At 48.3% G+C, this 19,487-nt stretch overlaps 1 protein-coding gene across 2 annotated transcripts in view; it reads left to right on the top strand.

The window, feature by feature from the left end:
- The window catches only part of CAMTA1 (calmodulin binding transcription activator 1), a 943,590-nt gene that overhangs the window by 878,582 nt on the left and 45,521 nt on the right, over positions 1-19,487 (top strand). The window contains exon 1 of one of the 2 annotated variants that reach the window (XM_065935843.1): positions 3,387-3,555. The exons of the other annotated variant lie outside the window; for it this stretch is intronic. The gene's annotated coding sequence lies outside the window, so the exon portion shown is untranslated. Of the gene's footprint in view, positions 1-3,386; positions 3,556-19,487 lie in introns of those variants that run through there. 2 annotated transcript variants of the gene reach the window in all.

The raw sequence follows: 19,487 nt of genomic DNA, 5'->3' as shown, positions 1-19,487 counted from the left end.
GCGCAGGCCTGTCTTACCCTGTCATTTCCTAACCTGGAACAGAGGAGCATGAATACTCTGTGGGTACTTGGATCCAGTATGCTGCCCAAGCTCTGAGCTTGGTCTGGAAGCATCCAGCTCACCCCACTCCCCACCTCCCAGCTCTGCCTGCCTTCCAGGCATGGGCCCATGGAGGACTCTTGCTCTGGTGACCTCTACCTTGAGACAGAGATTTAGAGAGGAAGGAGAGGGGGAGATCTTCCAGGAAGTGGGTGACCCCAGCAGAGGAAAGTAAGAGGACTTTCCTAGTGTAGAAATGTCACCTCGGGCTGCCTGAAAGAGAGCTCCAGGCTGCTGTCCCTGACTCTGACACCAGGGCACAGCCAATGTGCTGAAACATCCATAGTCATGGATACTTGGATACATGGATACTTGGATAACATTTCTTTCATGCCAAGTGGACACGGGCTGCTGCAGGAAGGGTGAAGGGTCATGGCAGGCAGTGGGGATGGCCAGGTCTGAACCAGAGCTGAACTTCCATCTTTTTAAAAGCAAATCCAAGGAGGGCGGGAAGTAAAAACCAACTTCCCCACATGAAAGATAGAAAAGACTAGAGGCGTTCTCTTTAGTTGGGGTCCAGGTAGCTGAACCTGGACCCAACATCCTGAGTTCCCTGCACTGTCAAGTATAAAGGCAGGTGTTGCCCCTTGTGATTCCACCTCCCCAGTTGGTCTCTGTTGCTCCCAGTTCACTCAGAGCAATTCAACACCTATTAGCAGGGTCCTTCCAGTATGCATGATGCTGGGCAAGGCGCCAGGATAAGCTGAGATTCCATTTCTGTTGTCACGGAGATGAGCGGTGTCTCTTTCTTAGCTAGTAATAACTAACTTTAAAAAATACTTATTATCAGGACGACCCCCTGGAATAGGAAATGGCAACCCACTCCAGTATTCTCGTCTGGAGAACCCCATGAAGAGAGGACCCTGGCGGGCTACAGTCCACTGGGGTCTCAAAGAGTCGGACATGACTGAAGCAATTTAGCAGGCTTAGCACGTGTTAACGTATACTATACATGTGGAAATTGCATATATCATAAGTATGTGAAATTCAGCTCAGTGAGTTTTCACAATCTAAAACCAGTGTCCAGATCAAGAAGAGAACCTCAGAAGAAACTCAGAAGCCCCCTCTCCTTCCAGTCACTATCCACCACCCCAAGATGTTCTAATAGCATCGAGAGAGCTAACTTTTAATAAGTATACCTCAAGTGCCAGGCACTGATGTAAGTATCTTACATCTACCAGCTCATCTAATTCTCACCCACAGATAGAAAGGCACAGTTAGCAAGCAGGAAAATCTAACTAACAGCTACTACCCTTACATTGCCTCCCCTGGAAACAAATAGAACCTGCTCACCCGGTGCTGAAATACTGATGCATAACAATGATCCTGGGGCTGCTCTGCGGAGAGCAGCCTGGGGATCTGAGTCAGGCCTTAATGGATAAGAATGCACCTAGCAGATAAAGGGGAGGATGTGCATAAGCACAGTTGGGAAGTACAGGGGTCCAGTGTGGTGAGAGTAGGGGGCAGGCGAGGAAGTATGGGATAGCAGTATGAAGGACTTGTTGGAGCAGGACTGTGAGTGCTCAAGAGTGTTCTGACTTTGCCGAGGCAGGTGAGGCACCCGCTGGGGTTTAGTCGGTGGTCAGCCCCCAAGAGTGAGGCCATGATCCACTTGCTAGCATTCCTGGTTCAGAGGCGTGGCACAGGATGGAGCCAGCCCACCCACTCCCCAAAAGATATCCTGGCTTGCTCCCTAAAGGAGAACTCTGTTTTGGCTGTATGGTCTTAAGGGTTGTGCAAAATTCTCTGGCTGTTTTTGTGTGTGTTTTTGCTGCTGTTTAGTCACTAAGTCGTCTCCGACTCTTTGGGACTCCATGGACAGTAGCCCCCTAGGCTTCTTTGTCCCTGGGATTCTCCAGGCAAGAATACTGGAGCCGGTTGCCATCTCCTTCTCCAGAGATCTTCCCGACCCAGGGATCGAACACAGATCTCCTGCATTGGCTGGCAGATTCTTTTCCACTGATCCACCAGGGAAGCCCACACAGTCTCGAGGGTTGTGCAATTTTCTCTGGTTGTTTTCGTGTGTGTTTGGGTAGGCTCTGAAAAAAGAGACTCCGCCCCCATCTTTTGCGACTCTTTTTAACCCAGATGGCAGAGAAGAGATATAACCAGTTTTAAGATAATTAAGAATATGAAGAAAAAAGGAGAAGATGGGCTCATCATAAGCCTGCGTGGGTCAAGTACTTTCTCTGTGCAAGGCCGTGGGTGGGGTTAACTTAAATGAAAGCAGAAGGGGTGGTGCTATCCATCTGAGATGCCTAGGAAGGCTGCTTGGAAACGTGAATCTTGACTGAGAGGTGTGACTCGGGCTTGAGGCGGGAAACGAGAGGATATTATGCAGAAGTATCCAAGTGAGAAAGCCGAAGCCAGAACTTTTGGACACCAGGGTTAGAGTCGAGGGATGGGCGGAGGCCCTGGAACTCCAGCTAAGGAGGTCGGGCACTGCGCCACCGAAATGGGAAATGGGCGTCTCGGATGCTCCTGAACTCCCACGGGAGCCGTCCTGCACCGGCCCCGCCCTGGTAGACGACCCGAGCCCCTCTGCACTGCGGCTCGGGGACCCGCCCAAATGTCCCGGAGGCCTCCTGAGCGCCGTCCCGCGTCCGCAGCCGTCGGCCGCGCCCCTCCTTCGCGCCCAGCCCTCCGCGCTCCCCTGCTCGCGGCGCAGCGCCGACTCCTCCCGGGGCTGCATTGCAGACGCCGCCGCCGCAGGGTGCGCCGGGGATGCGCTGGGAGCCCGGGCACGCAAGGCCACTGGGTGCGGGGCTTCCGGGCGGACCCGACGGCGCCCCGGGGCCCGGAGTCGGCGGCCGGGTGCAGGGCGGCTCGGTGAGCAGGGAACACGCAGCCCTAGCGCCCCCGCCGCGCGGCACGGGCCCCCGTGGCCGTGGGCCCGGGGCAGCGGGCGCGGCCGTCGGGCTCGGAGTCGTCCCTGCCCTCGAGTGGACCTCGGCCACTCGGCTGGCGGGTCTCCTGGAACCTGGGCTGGGGGTGCCCGGCGGCTTCGCGAAGAGTCGTGGCGCGCCTGGAGCCGCGGGGCCGCGCTCCGCCCGCACCCTCTGGGCCGGGCCCGCCGCCGTCCAGCGCGGCGCCGCGCGGCTCGGGCGCAGTTCCGGCGCAGTCCCCGCGCCGAGCGGCTCCGCGCCCCACACCTGCCTCTGCCCGGCTCCGGGTGACGTAGCGCTCTTCGATTGGCCCTCGCGGCCAGGAGGGCGGGGCCGAGGCCGGTGAGCTCACCGCCGCGCCCCGCCATTGGCCCGGGCGGTGCACTCGGGCTGTGGCGGGGAGACAACGGTACCCGGAGCCCGAGTCGTTCCAGCTGCGGCGTGTGGAGCTGAGCGGGTCGGGGCAGGGCTGGGCTGTCGGGCCGGGCCGGGCGGGGCCGCGCGGGAGGAGGAAGACAGAGGCGGCTCGGCGCCAGCCCGACGGAGCGTTGGCCGTGCTTACCAAGTCCGAGTGAGTGTGCGTGCGGTCGAGGGGAGAGTCGGCCTGGCGCGTGCGGGGCGAGGGCGGCGGCCGACGGGGGCGCGCGGGGCGGCCCGGCGCGCGGGGGCGGGGCCGGGGGCGGGCGCGCGCGCGCGCCCGGGGCGTGGGGAGCACCCGTGCTCGCGGCGGGGGCGCGCGTGTTTACGCGGAGTTGGGGGGAGGGAGCGTGTCGGAGGAGCGGGTGCGAGGACACGCGCGCTTGTGGAGGCGCGGGGGAAGGGCGTGGGAGGGGCGCGCGTGTTCACGGGAGGGAGGAGTGTGTTTGGACGGCGGGTGCGCGTGGGGGCCAGCGAGAGTGTTTACGGGGCGAGCGTGCGGGAGGGGGTGTTTGGATGAGCATGCGGGGCGCGTGTGGATGGAACAAGGGGGAGGGCGTGCGCATGTTTGCGGGGCGGGGGTGCAAACACGGGTGTTTACGGAGTGAGTGGGAGGGTGGAGGGGGCGCGCGAGCTGATGGAGAGAGCGCAGGGGCCTGGTGTGTTTTGACGCGTGAGTGCGCGTGGGTCCCGGCGTGTTTACCGAGTGTGTCTGGGTGGGGTGGGCCCACGCGTGTTCGTGGGGGCGCGTGGGGATGATGGAGGGACGAGTCCGGGAGAGCGCGCACGTGTGGCGGGGAGGTGGGGGGCGGGCGTGGGTGTGCGGACACAAGTGTGCGCGCGAGCCAGTGGGAGTGTTTGGGTGAGTGGCGGTCTGGCGACGCGCGTACGGGGAGTGGCCGCGTCGGGGGAGCGCGGGCGCGAGCGCCCGTGGGCCGCCGGCTGGTTTTTGTTTGCGAATCGCGTCCGGGCGGCGGGCTTTTCGGACGGAGTGCTCGCTCCCGCGACCGGGCGCGGGGAGAGGGGCCGAACTGCCTGGCTCTCGCCCCCGGCGCTTCTGCGGATCCGGCGGTTGGAGGCTGCCTTTTGCTAGCAGGCCAATGGAGTGAATGAACGTTTTATTAATCTGTGCGTAGAACACGGCGCGGAAAGTTGGTTGAGTTCAGAACCCAAAGATTTGGAAGAACTTCCTGAGAGCTTTGCTTACTTGCAGACCAAGGACGGGAGAGGTTCCTTGACCCTATCTTCCACCAGCCAGGCTCAGCGTAACCTTCTTGCATTTATAAGATCTCTCCTGCTTTGGTCGCCTTGGTATTTGCACAATGTCAGAGGCGGCCCTGGTGGTTTTCAAATGTTTGGGACCGTTTTTCAATCTTTAGATTTGTGCAGGCATCAAATATCTGAAAACATAATACCCTTGCAAATTATCTTCTCAATTAGTGGCTTCACCAGGGAACGATGGCAGCTTTAAAGCCCGTTTTGTATTTTGTGCACCGTTTCTTATTATGATTACTATTGGTAAGTCTGAAGTACCTAATTGGCAAAGCAGATGCAATAAACAGAAGAGCTTTCAGATATGAAGTGCCTCGTCTGTTTGTTTGCTTGAATGCATTGTATTTCTTCCACCAGTGGGGCCAAAGTTTTATCACACATAATAAAATGGCTGGTTCATGTAAAGGAGTCCTTTTCTTTCTCGGTCTAAAGGAGCTTTTCAGAGTTTCTCTACAGAATCTGTGTCATACGAACTATTGCTTGAGAACCTGATTAAAAGAAATATATTAAGCAGTATCACTTTTCATGGTGTTTGTTTATAGAAAGATATTTCTTATTTTAAGACTCTAATCAGATGATAGCAAAGAAGCGTGTGTTTGTGTGTGTGTGTGTGTGTGTGTGTGTTTGTGTGTGTGTGTGTTAGTCACTCAGTCGTGTCCGACTCTTTGTGACCCCATGGACTGTAGCCCGCCAGGCTCCTCTGTCCATGGGATTCTCCAGGCAAGAATACTGGAGTGGGTTGTCATTCCCTTCTCCAGCAAACAAACTTATGTTTTTCTTTTTCTTAGTTTTAGATTTCAGGAATACAACGATGTTTAATGTTCTAGAAACAACATTTGCTTATAGGGTATGCATTTCCCCAAAATTTAGCTAGGTGAAAACAAGCAGAGGACTGCCTCGAATTCCTAAGGGACCTGGACCCAGGCATCCTAATTATGTTCCAAATAACCCAAGTGGAAGCTCAGTGTTTAGTGCAGTGGTTAATAACAACATCGTATCACTTAAGGATTCTTACTAACTCTTGTGCTTTTGTGGTAAACATGTAGAGATCCCTTATTATTTTCCTCAGTCTTCTGTGGAGGGCTCTGCTGGGCCTTCCTGCCTGTTACGGCAGCTGGCCCCGTTGCAGGGCATTCATGTTGGGCTGTCCTAGAAAGCATGGGTAATGGGTGGAACTGAAAATTTTTTACTTCACCGGAGAAAGATGGTGACATTAAAGAATCAGTTGACCTTGAAAGTTTGCTGTGAGAAAGGTGTGAAGCATGTACTGATGGCCAAAATTCCAGTGCTCAGCTCGGCTTACGATCCTGTGCATTCTGGCACTGCCGGAAATGTCCTTTTCAGTTATCGAGAATTGTCTTTGGAAACCATCATAATTTTTCTGATGTTTTCTAGCCTCGCCATTGTGAACTTCTGACATTGCAGAGCTCTGCTTGTAGGCTGCCTGTTTTAAATGTTTAAGGGAAATTTTATTTTTATATTTTATTTTCATATTTACATTCCTTTAAGACTCAACTTTGGGTTTTACCCAGAAGGGTCAATAAAGACCATCCTGTTAAAGTTGCCACCATTCTCTCGCCGGCGCAGTGGTTTTCGGAAAGTCTTTTCTTCTTCCTTAGCGGTATCCACTACCCCACCCCTTTCACAAATGTTTTTGTGCGGCTGCCATATCTTCTTACACTTAAAAGGGTTTGCTCTCTGACTTAAAGTGGGTTAGTATTTGTATCCCATCGATCTTTTAAACAGAAGGCTCTCAGAGTGGTGCCAAGTGTTCATTGTTAAATATCAACCGTGGCATCTTGTCACACTACATAAGCTGAATATTTGAGTGTTTATTGCAGTTATATATTCCTTTGCCAGAAAGCTTTTGGCATCCACATGTGACGGTTTATTTGCATACACCTCACCTTTTTTTTTTTTTTTTAAAAAGAGGGTTAAGGGAGCTTACGTGCTGCGATTCATGGGGTCGCAAAGAGTCGGACACGACTGAACGACTGAACTGAAGGGAGCTTACACGACTTAGTGACTGAACAATACGGGAGGTTACAGAGATACATATTACGTCGTGAAAATAGGTAAAATAAAGAGGGAGTAGGCAAAGGAAAGAAGGGTCCAGGGAAGTGAGTTGGGGACGCTAATGAAGATAGGAAGGGATCTCCGTTCCATAAAGTCTTCCACACCTTCTAGAGGCATGCCTTGTACTGCCTTCTGAGCTCTCTGGCCATTGTAGAAGTGACACAGGCTTAATTTTCTCTTTATTACCTCTCACTTGTCATTTGTTGTTCAGTCGCTCTGTCATATCTGACTCTTTGTGACCTCATGGACTGCAGCATGCCAGGCTCTCCTGTTCTTCACTATCTCCCAGAGTTTGCTCAAATTCATGTCCATTGAGTTGGTGATGCTGTCCAGCCATCTCATTCTCACATGCCTTTCGTTTTCTTATATTTCATGGAAGTTCTGACAGCCATTGCTGAACTTTGTTGGTGGGAAAAGTCTAAACGAGGTCCATTGAATCAGCTTAAAGACTGCAGGTTAATATCAGTCACTTTGAACATTTAGGAAGTGCCTGGGAACCTGCCGGGTTACCCCTCACCTGAGGACGTTGGCGCTCCTGATCCTGAAAGTCACGGTGAGGGGCTTTACCCTGCCTAAGTGGGTTGCCCTGAAGTCAAATGACTGACTTTTCTGTGTTACAAGTGCCTCCAAATATATTAAATGAACATTTATCAACTACCAAAATGAACCAGTCTAATTTTTTTACCTTCCTTCTTCTGACCTTCCCCACCCTCCAAACCTGATCCCCCACTCTGCTCCCCCCAGCCTCCCCCTTCCCCCAGCAGCTACTCAGCATGAACCATTTGAAATTCTTCCTTCTTATTCTCTGAGCCCAACTCACACGTGATCTCATTAATGAACCCTTTACCCTCAGCTCCCAGATTAGACTAGTGGCTGTTTGCAGGACAGGCTAATGCTGAAGCTGTGTCTTCCCCTACTGACCCTAGCATCATGCGACCTGGGAGGTGGGCTTTCATAAATACTGGTCATTGACCACAAAATTGTATGCCTGGTGTTACTCCTCAGGTAGAGAGAGAAGAACGTAAGAGGAATTTTCTGAAACAAACATGACTCTGATCCTATTTCGTGCATTCAGTTCTGTCTTGCCTGCTGGTAATTCAGACCCAAACTCCACAGGGTCTCCCATTCAGGTTCATTCACCATCCCTAGTAGATTTGGGTTTCCATTTAAGTGGCCGTGAAGTGGCTGTAAAAGTCTTGGCCCGTGCCATGTTAAATAGCAGGGTCTAACACCTGAGTCATCTTTGGGGCTCATAAGATTGGCCAGAAATTTGCTGAAATGTGCATAGGTAACAGCTGTTTGCTTGAATATAATATGGTAAGATGAATACTTGGTTTTTGTTTTGGCTTACTTCTCAGTAAGTGAGAAATCCTAGGTAACTCACCTTATAGCCCTGGATCAGTGCCTCACCTGTTTTCTAAGCCTATTAGTAGTGGTTCAGGAAATTAACTTAGTGGTCACTGTCATTAGTTATTAAAATCAGAATGCATTGCATGTAGTATGGTCAGTATGTTTGGGGAGTCTTTGTTTCAGAGGGGTGTGTGTGTGCACATGCACGTATTGAGCTCTTTCTTTTTGTGGGCCACAGCCAAAACCTGTTGAAAGCCCCTGGATTAGATCATTCATAATTGTCTTTAAATCTCAGTGTCTTCCCAGCTGGCACTAGTGGTAAAGAACCTACCTTCCTGTGCAGGAGACGTAGAGACACAGGTTCGGTCCCTGGAGGGGAGGGCCTGGCAACCCACTCCAGTGTTCTTGCCTGGAGAATCCCATGGACAGAGGAGCCTGGCAGGCTCCAGTCCACAGGGCTGCAAAGAGTCGGACATGAACTGAAGTGACTTAGCAGCAGCAGCAGTTTTGTAGTGATTCTCTTTTCTGAGATGTGTCTGTTGTTATGACTGGCAGTTTGGCAGTAGGTTAAGGCCCAATAGAGTTAAAATACTTCTGTAAGTATTTAATTCAACAGCAGAAGGTGTCTAGCTAGGCAGGAGCTTAGTGTACCTTTCTCTGTTTTTCTGATTTATTTGGGTAATCAGAATGTTTCAAATGAGAATGACAGCTTATTTCTGCCAAAATTTGTCCCATGTTTAATAGGGATCTTTGAGTGATTCTTAGGTACTATCACTAAGGTCTGCTTAATGAAACTGATTTTTTTTTTTTTTTTTTGGTAAGTGAAAGTAGAACTTTTCCAGGATTTATTTAGTGGAAAGATCCACATTTCAGTTGATGGATTCACCTCAGGCCCCTCTTTTAGCCTTAGGTGACAGAACTCCAACTAGCTTATATTTAAAAAAAAAAAAAAAAAAAGCTATTTATTGGCTCTCATGAGGTCCAGTTTGGAGTTGTCTTCAGGTACAACTGCTTCCAGATGCTCAAGTGATGTCAGGAACCTGTCTGTCCCTCTCTTGGCTCTCTTCTCCTCTGTGTTGATTTTCTTCTCAGGCAGAAGTTCCCGAAGCCATAGCACGATGGCCCTCTCGAGTTCCAGGCTTATATTTTGCCAGTTTAGCAGATATTTCTGGGAAGATGGCACTTCTTTCCCAGGACTTCCAGGAAATGTTCTGTTACTGGCTCACCTTGACTCCTTTGTCCAGTCACTTGAATAAGGAGGGGTGGTACCCTCATTAGCGAGACCTGACTCACCCACCCCTGGAGACAAGAATCGGAGTTAGAACCACCTGAACGGAGGAGAAGCACAGAGTCATGGCCAGTGTCCAGGGAAGGGATGCTGAGCAGGCATACTGCGCTGATCTTCGCCATTGAGTCTCATATTCTTTGAGAAAGCATCCTTCATTCTGAAACTGCAGAAGTTTACAACAAGGCTCATTCCATACTCCCATTTTTGTGGTCCCATTTTAACTGAAGACTCCCCAGAATCATCACCTTTCAATAGACTTTAAATGGGTACTGACTAACATTCCCTAAGATTATTTTCAGAAAATAGGATTCAGGTCCTTAATATTGCACTCTGTGGTTTGGATTTATCCACTAAAGATTTCCTTAAATACACTTTTGTGTTTTCTAGTGAAAGAAACCACACATTCCATTCTAGCCAGAATCGATGCCTCTGGCATTTGTGTGTGCATGTGAAAGATGTTTTATCTAACAATGTTAAAAATAGGAAGGGCCCATCCTAAAGTTGATGATATTCTAAAAGCTTATAGGTAAATTGAGTAATAGTTCCCAGACAAACAGTGCAGTAAATGGTGGGTAGATTCCCAGGCTAGACTGAGAACAAAAACCTTTTGAATCCATAATAGATACTCAGAATTTGCAGAATAAAAATTTAAAATAATGTGTGTGCATGCATATACCCGTGTAAACTATAAAACATTGAACTACCTAATCTACATACTGTATATACATAGCCTACACTTACATGTTCCAAAACAAATGGAAAAATGAACTGCACATTGGAATATTAAATGAAGCTTCTTGAATAATAATAAATGTATACATAAAAGAATTTCAGTCAGTGGAAACTTATTTGTGAAGATTCTTAATTTACTGGTGGAACCCTAAATGATTCTCGGAAATTACAGACTCCAGCTTTCTAACTTTTTAGAGGAATAAACCCAGAGAAAGTAAATAATTTCAGTTTCTTGATAATCCTAACAATATTATTATCCATGATTTTCAGTTCAGTTCATATCCGACTCTTTGCGACCCCATGGACTGCAGCACACCAGGCTTCCCTGTCCATCACCAACTCCCGGAGCTTGCTCAAACTCATGTCCATCGAGTCAGTGATGCCACCCAACCATCTCATCCTCTGTTGTCCCCTTCTCCTCCTGCCTTTGATCTTTCCCAGCATCAAGGTGTTTTTCCAGTGAGTCAGTTCTTCCAATCAGGTAGCCAAAGTATTGGAGCTTCAGCTTCAGCATCAATCCTTCCAGTGAATATTCAGGATGGATTTCCTTTAGAAGTGACTGGTTTGATCTCCTTGCAGTCCAAGTGACTCTCAAGAGTCTTCTCCAACACCACAGTTCAAAAGCATCAATTCTTTGGCAATCCATGATCATTACAGTCATAATTTTATTCTTAAATTGAACAAAAGAGAGAATGACAGAAATCCTTCTGCTGTATCTCCAAGAGTTAGAACAAGGAGAAGGGAAGGAAAATGTGGCTAAAGAGGTAGTTCGGTGTGTCAGAGGTTGTCTGAGGAAGAATTGACTGAACCACAAGCAATGAGAGGAGGAGCCTCCTAAGAAGGAAGACCGGAGACAGTGGGAAGAGATGTGGGGTCAAGCAGCTTCCCACACTAGTTCCTGGGTGACATTCACCATTAACCTACATGACCTTGCTGGGATTTGTGGTAGGTTAAAGTGGACCAGGAGCTTCCTCACTCAGAGAGTGTCTGTATCAAGGTATCCTTTAGGACTAGTTTTAGTTCCTAAACTCTTTTGTTGGAATTACTTAAAAGACATGCATATAAGATGCTCCCCACCACAAAAAATGATCAGATAAGTGTTAGAAGACACGCCTGCCATTAGCTCTCCACCAGTAGTTAATAGTGCACATTATTAGCACAATAACTTCCCAGGGGGCTTAGGGGTGAAGAAGCCGCCTGCTATTGCAAGACACGCAAGAGACATGGGTTTCATCCCACGGTCAGGATGATCCCCTGGAGGAGGAAATGGCAACACACTCCAGTTTTATTGCCTAGAGAATCCCATGGACAGAGGAGCCTGGCGGGCTGCAGTCTATGGGGTCACAAAGAGTTGGACATGACTGAAACCACTTAGCATGCACACATGCATTACCTTTATTGCAAGGATGTTGAGGTCTGTTAAATCAGGGGTCCCCCTCCCGCCTGCCCTGGGCCATGGACCAACTTCAGTCTGTGACCTTTTAGAACCCGACTGCACAGCAGAAGTTGAGCAGCGGGCAAGTGAGCAAAGCTTCCTCTGTATTTACAGCTGCCCCCCATCATTCATATTACTGCCTGAACTCCACCTCCTGTCAGATCAGCAGTGGCATTAGATTCTCGTAGGAGCTCAAACCCTAGTAGGAGCTCAAACCCTAGTAGGAGCTGTGCATTCGAGGGATCTAGGTTGTGTGCTCCTTCTGAGAATCATCCTGAGACCATCCCTCTATCCCATCCATGGAAACATTTCTCCCTGGTTCCCAAAAAGTTTGGGGACCACTGCATTATGTCACAGCCTTTCTTATTAGTATCTTCTCTCAGCGCTCAGTACCTAGAAGAGCCATGCTGTCCACAGCAATTGACAGTGATCTTGATCTTGATCTTGCCTCCCTTTTTTTGCTTTGTTTGCTAAGTTCAGCCAAATTTGAGGCTCATAGTTAGCCATGTTAGAGGATATTTAGTATACAACATAAAGCTATATAACAGCTTTATGTGAGCTTTAGTTTACTCTTTTCATGAATTTCCATTTTCCCTAATCTCTTGTTAAGCATAAGTGTTTTTATCAGTCGTCTCAAAGAGACATACCTGGATCCAGGTTAAGTGAGGAGGGAGGGAGTTAGAGAGGTTCGGGTGGGGGAGATAGGTGAAGGCAGGGAAGGGAGACCAGGGAAAGGGAAGAAGCAGGGAAGAAAGGGGGGGGGGCATGTCAGGGATTTCTGATGGGTGTGTAGCAGGGTTAGCTCCCACTGCACTTTGAGTTGGTTATTCACCTTTCGTTCCATCATTAACTGCTCCCTGAACCTTTAGACCAGCTATACTTGGAGTGGGATGATTTTTGTTGTTTAGTCGCTAAGTTATATCCAACTCTTTGTGACCCCATGGACTGTAGCCCAACAGGCTCTACTGTCCATGGGATTTCCCAAGGCAAGAAGATTGGAATGGGCTGCCATGCCCTCCTCCAGGGGATCTTCCTGGACCAGGACTCAAACTCAAGTCTCCTGCATGGCAGGCAGATTCTTTATCTCTGAACCACCAGAGAACCCCTGTAGGATGATTAAAGAAGCCCAATTTGGAGACGTCCACGAGGATAGCAAGATAACCCAACAACTGTTACATCTCCCTGCTGTCAAGTTGCATCCCCATTTAGTGAAAAGCACTATAAGGTTTTAGCTTTTCCACTTAATCCAAGGATTATTTGAATAGTGGCCTCACTAATACATTCATTGAGGCCTCACTCATTTGGAATTTGTAAAAATTTGAAGATGACTCAAATCTAGGGATGGAGTGCTGATGGCAGATGTATTGGGTTGGCCAAAAAGTTTGTTCAGGTTTTTCTGTACGTGCTTATGGGAAAACCAAAAAGAACTTCTGGGCCAACCCAGTAATATCAAATAGTATCAGCAGCCCCTCCCCCCCCCCAACTCAAAAAGTGTGGAAGCGAGTCGCCTGCAGACACAGGAGAGCAGCCCTTGATGTGTTTCTAAGCAGTGAGAAAGGAATGGCAACTCACTCCAGTATTCTCGCCTGTAGAATCTTGTGGACAGAGGAGCCTGACAGGCTACCCCAGTCCATGGGGTCCCAAAGAGTCGGACACAGCTAAGAAACTTAACTCTTTCACTTACTTTCACTTTTTTTCTCGAGCCAGGACACAAAATGGCCCTCACAGGGATCACAGCAGTGCTGAATAAAGGAATTTACTGGTTAAAATTTTTCTATGGGTCTGGTGGTTCCCTTGGAGAAGTATTTTACTTTGGAATAAAATGGTTAAAGTGGTATAACTTTGATCTTTAAAACTATTTCTCTGTCAGAAAGACCTATGATAAATTGTAAAACAGTATCTCTAGATCATTTTATCTGTTTTGACATTAAAAAAAACTACATCCAGTATTTTAAAGCAGTATAGCTATTTCTTTTAAAATATAGACATTTCAATCAATTGATTTGAAAAGGACCTCTTCGTCTGTATTTATCCCAGGGTTTTACAGAATCTTATGGCATTGTAGGAAAAAAAGCAACTGTAGTTAGTACACTTTTGAGTTCTGTGTAGAATCCAGAGTTTAAAAAAATGTGTATTTGTGGAACATCTTGGACTTAAACTCTCTAGAGGTCGCAGGACAGCTTGGGAACATCGCATTCCGGCATTCCTACAGTTAGCCCCGGGAGAAAGCTTTGCGGAGGCAGCTCTAAGCAGTGTGTGGGGAGTGAGCTGGAAAGAGCGAGAGGCTTCTTTCAACTAGAATCCTGAATGCACAGTACACGGTGTTTTACTCAGATACTGAAAATCACCAGAAACTCAGGGCAAACAGCATCTCTTGTGATTAGCAGTGTTCTCTAGAAGCAGCCAGGGCTTTTTAAAAAACAAAAACTTTTGCCCCAGGTACCTTGTAAAACTTCTCATTTGCAGAGTTTTCCTTTTTATTGCACATTTGACTTTTCCCCCCCATCGTCTCTGTCCCCCAGCCTTGTCGTGGAGCACTGCTGCTAAGGCAAAAGCGTTATCATGTGTCTGGCTCAGTTTGGTGTTTTCGCACGCCTGGTCCCCAAACCTGTTTGATGCGATTAGGGAAGAGAGAAAGGAAGGAACTGCTTTTCATAACCCGGCTGGAGGAAAGTCACCTGGAAATGATGACAGGAAACAAATATTTTGTCCTACGCAATCTCCCTTACCTTGTCCTGCTTGAAATTCACTCTTTCTATTTTGAACAGAGGAAATTAAGTCCCTTGTGCAGTAAATGTTTATTTAGGGCCGACTGTGTGCCAGGCCTCAGGGAGATGAGTGAGCAGAGTTAAGGCAGGTGCCGGCCCCATAGAACTGTCGAGGTCTCTCTTCATCGCCCTCCATTTCCATCCGGATGAGGTTCTGGAAATGAAGGCACACATCTCATTTGGTTTTTGTGTCTCTCGTGGCCACCACGACAGCTTGAGTCCACCCCTCGGACCCTGACACGCCAGCACCAGGCAGTGGAGGCCCAGCAACGGTATGGTATGCACTTGACATTCAAAGCAGGAGTCTGTCCTGGCCCTGGTTCCCCGTCCTTCTTCCCTGAGGACTCGGAGCAGTTTTTTTGGTACAGCTGGGCACCCCAGGACAACCTGCTGGCAGTTAATTAATGGATGCTCGCCCCTTGACAATTCCCATGTGTTTTGTACAAGTTCCCGTCTTGGCAGTTGTGGTTCTTAAATGCAGGGTTTTCCTTTACCACCTCATCTGGGCGAGACATTTAAAGTTCAGCACTCACTCACATCCTAACATCTTTTCCCTCTAAAGGCCCCATTATGGTAATGGTTACCGGTGGCGGGATGAGGGGGGGAGGTAGATGGGGGAGAAAGGATAGTTAGGGAGTTTGAAATCGACATGTCCACACTGCTATATTTAAAATGAATAGCAGAGGAAACTCTGCTTGGTGTTATGTGGCAGCTGGATGGGGAGGGGAGTTTGGCAGAGAATGGATACATGTGTATGTGGCTGAGTCGCTTTGCTGTCCACCGGAAACTATCACGGCATTGTTAATCAGCTCTACTCCAATACAAAATAAAAAGTTAAAAATTTTGCCTAGTGGTTACCTCTGAAGTTTAATATAATTTTAAGACATGTATTAGGAAAGAAATATCAGCCTTAACTTTTTAATAAACTGCATTTTATAATTGGAAAAAAAATACCCCATTGGTGTCAGTGGTTTCCTCCATCACTCCATCCATTTCTTGAATGTCTCAATCTGTACGTATCGTGCGTGTAGTGAAATTGTTGAGGCCGTGGCCTCCAAGTGTGGTGCTTTGGGGGACATTAGTGAGCCTCCTCTTTTGTAGATTTGATGAAGGTAGGTGGCAAGTCTGTCAGAGTTCCCATCTCCTTTGCTCTCATGCTCATTAGCTGCAGTTCTGTGGCCTTGAGCTGCAGTTGCTTTGCCATTTGATCGACAGTGGGCTTGGCTCCTGCGTAATCCGGGTGCTCTTACACTCTGGCTGCCGTGTCATGATCCAGCTGAGCTCCTTGGGCTCCACTGAGCCTTCATGTGCTTAGAGGATAGAGGCTGGGCCTCTGCTCGCCTTGCACTGAAAGATTTCAAAGGAGACATCCTTATAGGTTGACTGTGCACTGCTCATAAGTCCGTCTCATCGCTCTTCATCAGCTTAAAGGGTTTTTTCCCTGTTGCACCTGAGACTCTGACTTTGTGAGCAGTATGAACCATAGACCAGGAAGAAATCCGAATCCCCCATCCCGGCCAGTGAAGACGGTCTTAAGAAGGCTTGCTGACGTCCGTTTCTGGCGTCTTGGTCCGTAGAGTTGGGGAGTTGTGAAGAAGTGGAGGAAGGCAGTTTTTCCTAAGGCTAAATTTAGCCGTTGCTTTGGAAAATCAGAGTGGTACAGCTTGTGCCTTATCTCCAGGCGGGCCTCACCCTCTCCCCTGCACTTGGATGTCTTCAACAGCTCTCCTGGGAGGAGCTGCTCTGGGCACTCTGGCTGCCCCTCGATTCTGGGAAGGAATTAAGCGACCTCGTGTTTCCCATCCTTCTGAGGTCCTCTGCAAAATGCAGGCAGCTTCCTCAGCGACAGTTACAGTTCTCTACAGAAATAGCCGGAGTCATGCCTCCTATGCTTCAGCAGCCCTTCCTGCCAGCATGGCCAAGGGCTGACCACGGAACAGGAGACACGGCCTCTGGTCCTCGGTCCAAATAGCAACCGAAGGGCACATGTGCGCCAGAGCCACAAATAACGCGTTTTAAAATAGCAGATGGTATTTGATGATCGCGCCTTCATTCATTTACCTGCCAAGGCAAAACTTTCTCTCCTGCTCTGGCAGCGAGACCAGCGGTGACCCAGGTCGAGCAGTTGTCATAACAAGCTCTCGGGGTTCCAGATGTTATTCATTTATTGATTTTCAGGCTGTGCAAATCCTTGCCCACTTTCTGAGGGTGTTCTCAAAAGTACCTCTTTGGTCTCACAGTAAAAATGTCCCGTTTCTCCAACAACCAAACCTGTTAAGCACTTGTGTAACTACCTAGAGGCAGTCCTTTCATCAAGGTGTGCTGCCAGGCACCACGATCCAAATACTTCATTTCCCTGGGGAAAGTGGGATTACCTGAAAGGTGAGGATCCGTATTGATAATGGGAATTTCAGTGGATAAAGAAAAGTGACATTGCCGTGAAATCCCGGCTTGTGTCTGTGGAGAAGTCAGGTCTTCCTCAGCTTTTCTGCCAGAGTCTTGCACCAACACATGGCACTTACGTAACTTTCTTACCTGAGCCCCACGGAAAGGGCAGCCACCCAGGTAAACGCCTAGAGCTTTCTCACGTGCTTGCACGACAGCTCCACTGGGCTTCAGTCATTTTGAATGCTCTTTCTCTCCCTGGGAATAAGGGATAAAATGGGCTAGTGGGTATAAAGCCCCCTGGAGCCCACTGTGGAGAATAGAGGTCACTTGGAGCCCTTGTTCCAGAGTTTGGCTGACCTCATCCATCAGTTGGCTTCTGAAGGAGCCTAAATTAGAACATGATATTTCTTCCCGCTGACAGGGTTTACCCACTCTGGATCTGGTACCAAGGGTACAAGACTTGCAGAAAGCTCGCTCTGGAAGAAATGACACATGTGAGAAAGTACCTGTAGGGACTTCCCTGGCAGTCCAGTGGTTCGGCGTCTGCCTTGCCATGCAGAGGACTCGGGTTCAGTCCCTGAGCCGGGGGGATTCCACATGCCACAGAGCAACTAAGCCTATGTGCCACGACTGCTGGGTCTGTGTGCTGCAGCTGCTGAAGCCCACGAGCCTGGAGCCCATCTCTGCAATGAGGAAAGCCACCACAGTGAGAAGCCCTTGAACTGCAACTAGAGAGTGGCCCCTGCTTGCCGCAGCTAGAGAAAGACCCAGTGCAGCCGTAAATAGTTTTTTGAATTCTTTAATTTAAAAAACTAAAATAAATTTTTTTTTTAGAAAAACTTAAAAGAGAAGAATCTGCCGTGTAGTGCCTGGAACTTGGGTTCAGTCTCTGGTCGGGTAACTAAGATCACACGTGTCTTGGGGCAACTCAGCCACATGAAGTAATGGAAGATCCCGAGTACCTGACTAAGACCCGATGCGGCCAGATAAATAAAGAACGACAGGTTCATTTGCTGAGTGCTCTAAGGACACAGAGCAGGACATGGAGGCTTGCTGGGTGGACTAGGAAGTGGGTTCAGAGTCTAACCTGTGCTCAGGTCCCTGTTCTGATGCTCATGACCTTGGGTAAATAACACATTTTCGTAGCCTCAGCTTCCCCATCTGTTAAAGGGAGAGGAAAATCAGAGTTGTTTCCAGGACTACAAATAAAACTTGTGGAATGTCTAGCCCATGTAGATGCTCAGTGATAGCTACGAATAATAAATCTGAAAGGATGTTTGAGCCACACCCTGAAAAATAAGAAGGTCGCCAAGTGGATATGGAGAAAGATGGGCATCACCCCAAGACCCCAGAGCATATGACATTCCTGGTCGCTTTGTAGACCAGTGAGAATGAGAGGACCCCTGAACAGTTACCCAAGGTTGTCAGCAAAGACCCAATTCCTGCCAAACACCTTTTTATTTTGTGGGTCACAGGGGAGGGATTCAAGTTTTTTTTTAAACCAGATTATCTGATATAAAGTCAGAAATTGCTTCATGTTTTATTGCTCAATGTGAAAATCCATTCGGTTCCCAGATTTAAAGTGAGTTGTACAAAATCTGTAGGTGACAGTAGGTGTGGCTGAATCCCGAGAGCCTGAGTCTGGGTAGTTGTTGGTTCCTGACACAGCCAGTTTCTTTCATTAGATGCCCAAACACTTGGGATTCTTCACTTTGACAGCTGCAAATCACAAGCCTAAACTTGGAGCATCCTGTGGGTACCTGACTTTATGAAATTTTTGTGTGTATGTGTTTAAAACTTTGGTATTGTTTAGAAATTTTAGGTAAATGTTAATTGGTGGTGGTGTAATTGCTAAGTCATGTCTGACTCTTGCGACCCCCTGGACTGTAGCCCACCAGGCCCCTCTGTCCATGGAATTCTCTAGGCAGGCATACTGGAGTGGGTTGCCATTTCCTCCTTCGGGGGATCTTCCTGACCCAGGGATTGAACCTGGATCTCCTGCATTGCAGACAGATTCTTTACCATCTGAGCCACCTGGGAAGCCCCAATAATAATTCAGACTTAAGAGAATCTGACCACTTTTTTTTTTTTTTTTTTTTTTTTTTTTTAATATTATTTTATTAGTTGGAGGCCAATCACTTTACAACATTTCAGTGGGTTTTGTCATACATTGACATGAATCAGCCATATAGTTACATGTATTCCCCATCCCGATCCCCCCTCCCACCTCCCTCCCCACCCGACTCCTCAGGGTCCTCCCAGTGCACCAGGCCCGAGCACCTGACTCATGTATCCCACCTGGGCTGGTGGTCCGTTTCACCATAGATAATATACATGCTGTTCTTTCAAAACATCCCACCCTCACGTTCTCCCCCAGAGTTCAAAAGTCTGTTCTGTATTTCTGTGTCTCTTTTTCTGTTTTGCATATAGGGTTATCGCCACCATCTATCTAAATTCCGTATATATGTGTTAGTATACTGTAATGTTCTTTATCTTTCTGACTTACTTCACTCTGTATAATGGGCTCCAGTTTCATCCATCTCATTAGAACTGATTCAAATGAATTCTTTTTAACGGCTGAGTAATATTCCATGGTGTATATGTACCACAGCTTCCTTATCCATTCATCTGCTGATGGGCATCTAGGTTGTTTCCATGTCCTGGCTATTATAAACAGTGCTGCGATGAACATTGGGGTGCACGTGTCTCTTTCAGATCTGGATTCCTCAGTGTGTATGCCCAGAAGTGGTATTGCTGGGTCATATGGCAGTTCTATT

Source organism: Muntiacus reevesi, chromosome 5, assembly GCF_963930625.1.
Source record: "Muntiacus reevesi chromosome 5, mMunRee1.1, whole genome shotgun sequence".
In the NCBI taxonomy this organism is placed as follows: Eukaryota; Metazoa; Chordata; class Mammalia; order Artiodactyla; family Cervidae; genus Muntiacus; species Muntiacus reevesi.
This window is presented reverse-complemented; position numbering and strand designations above follow the sequence as displayed.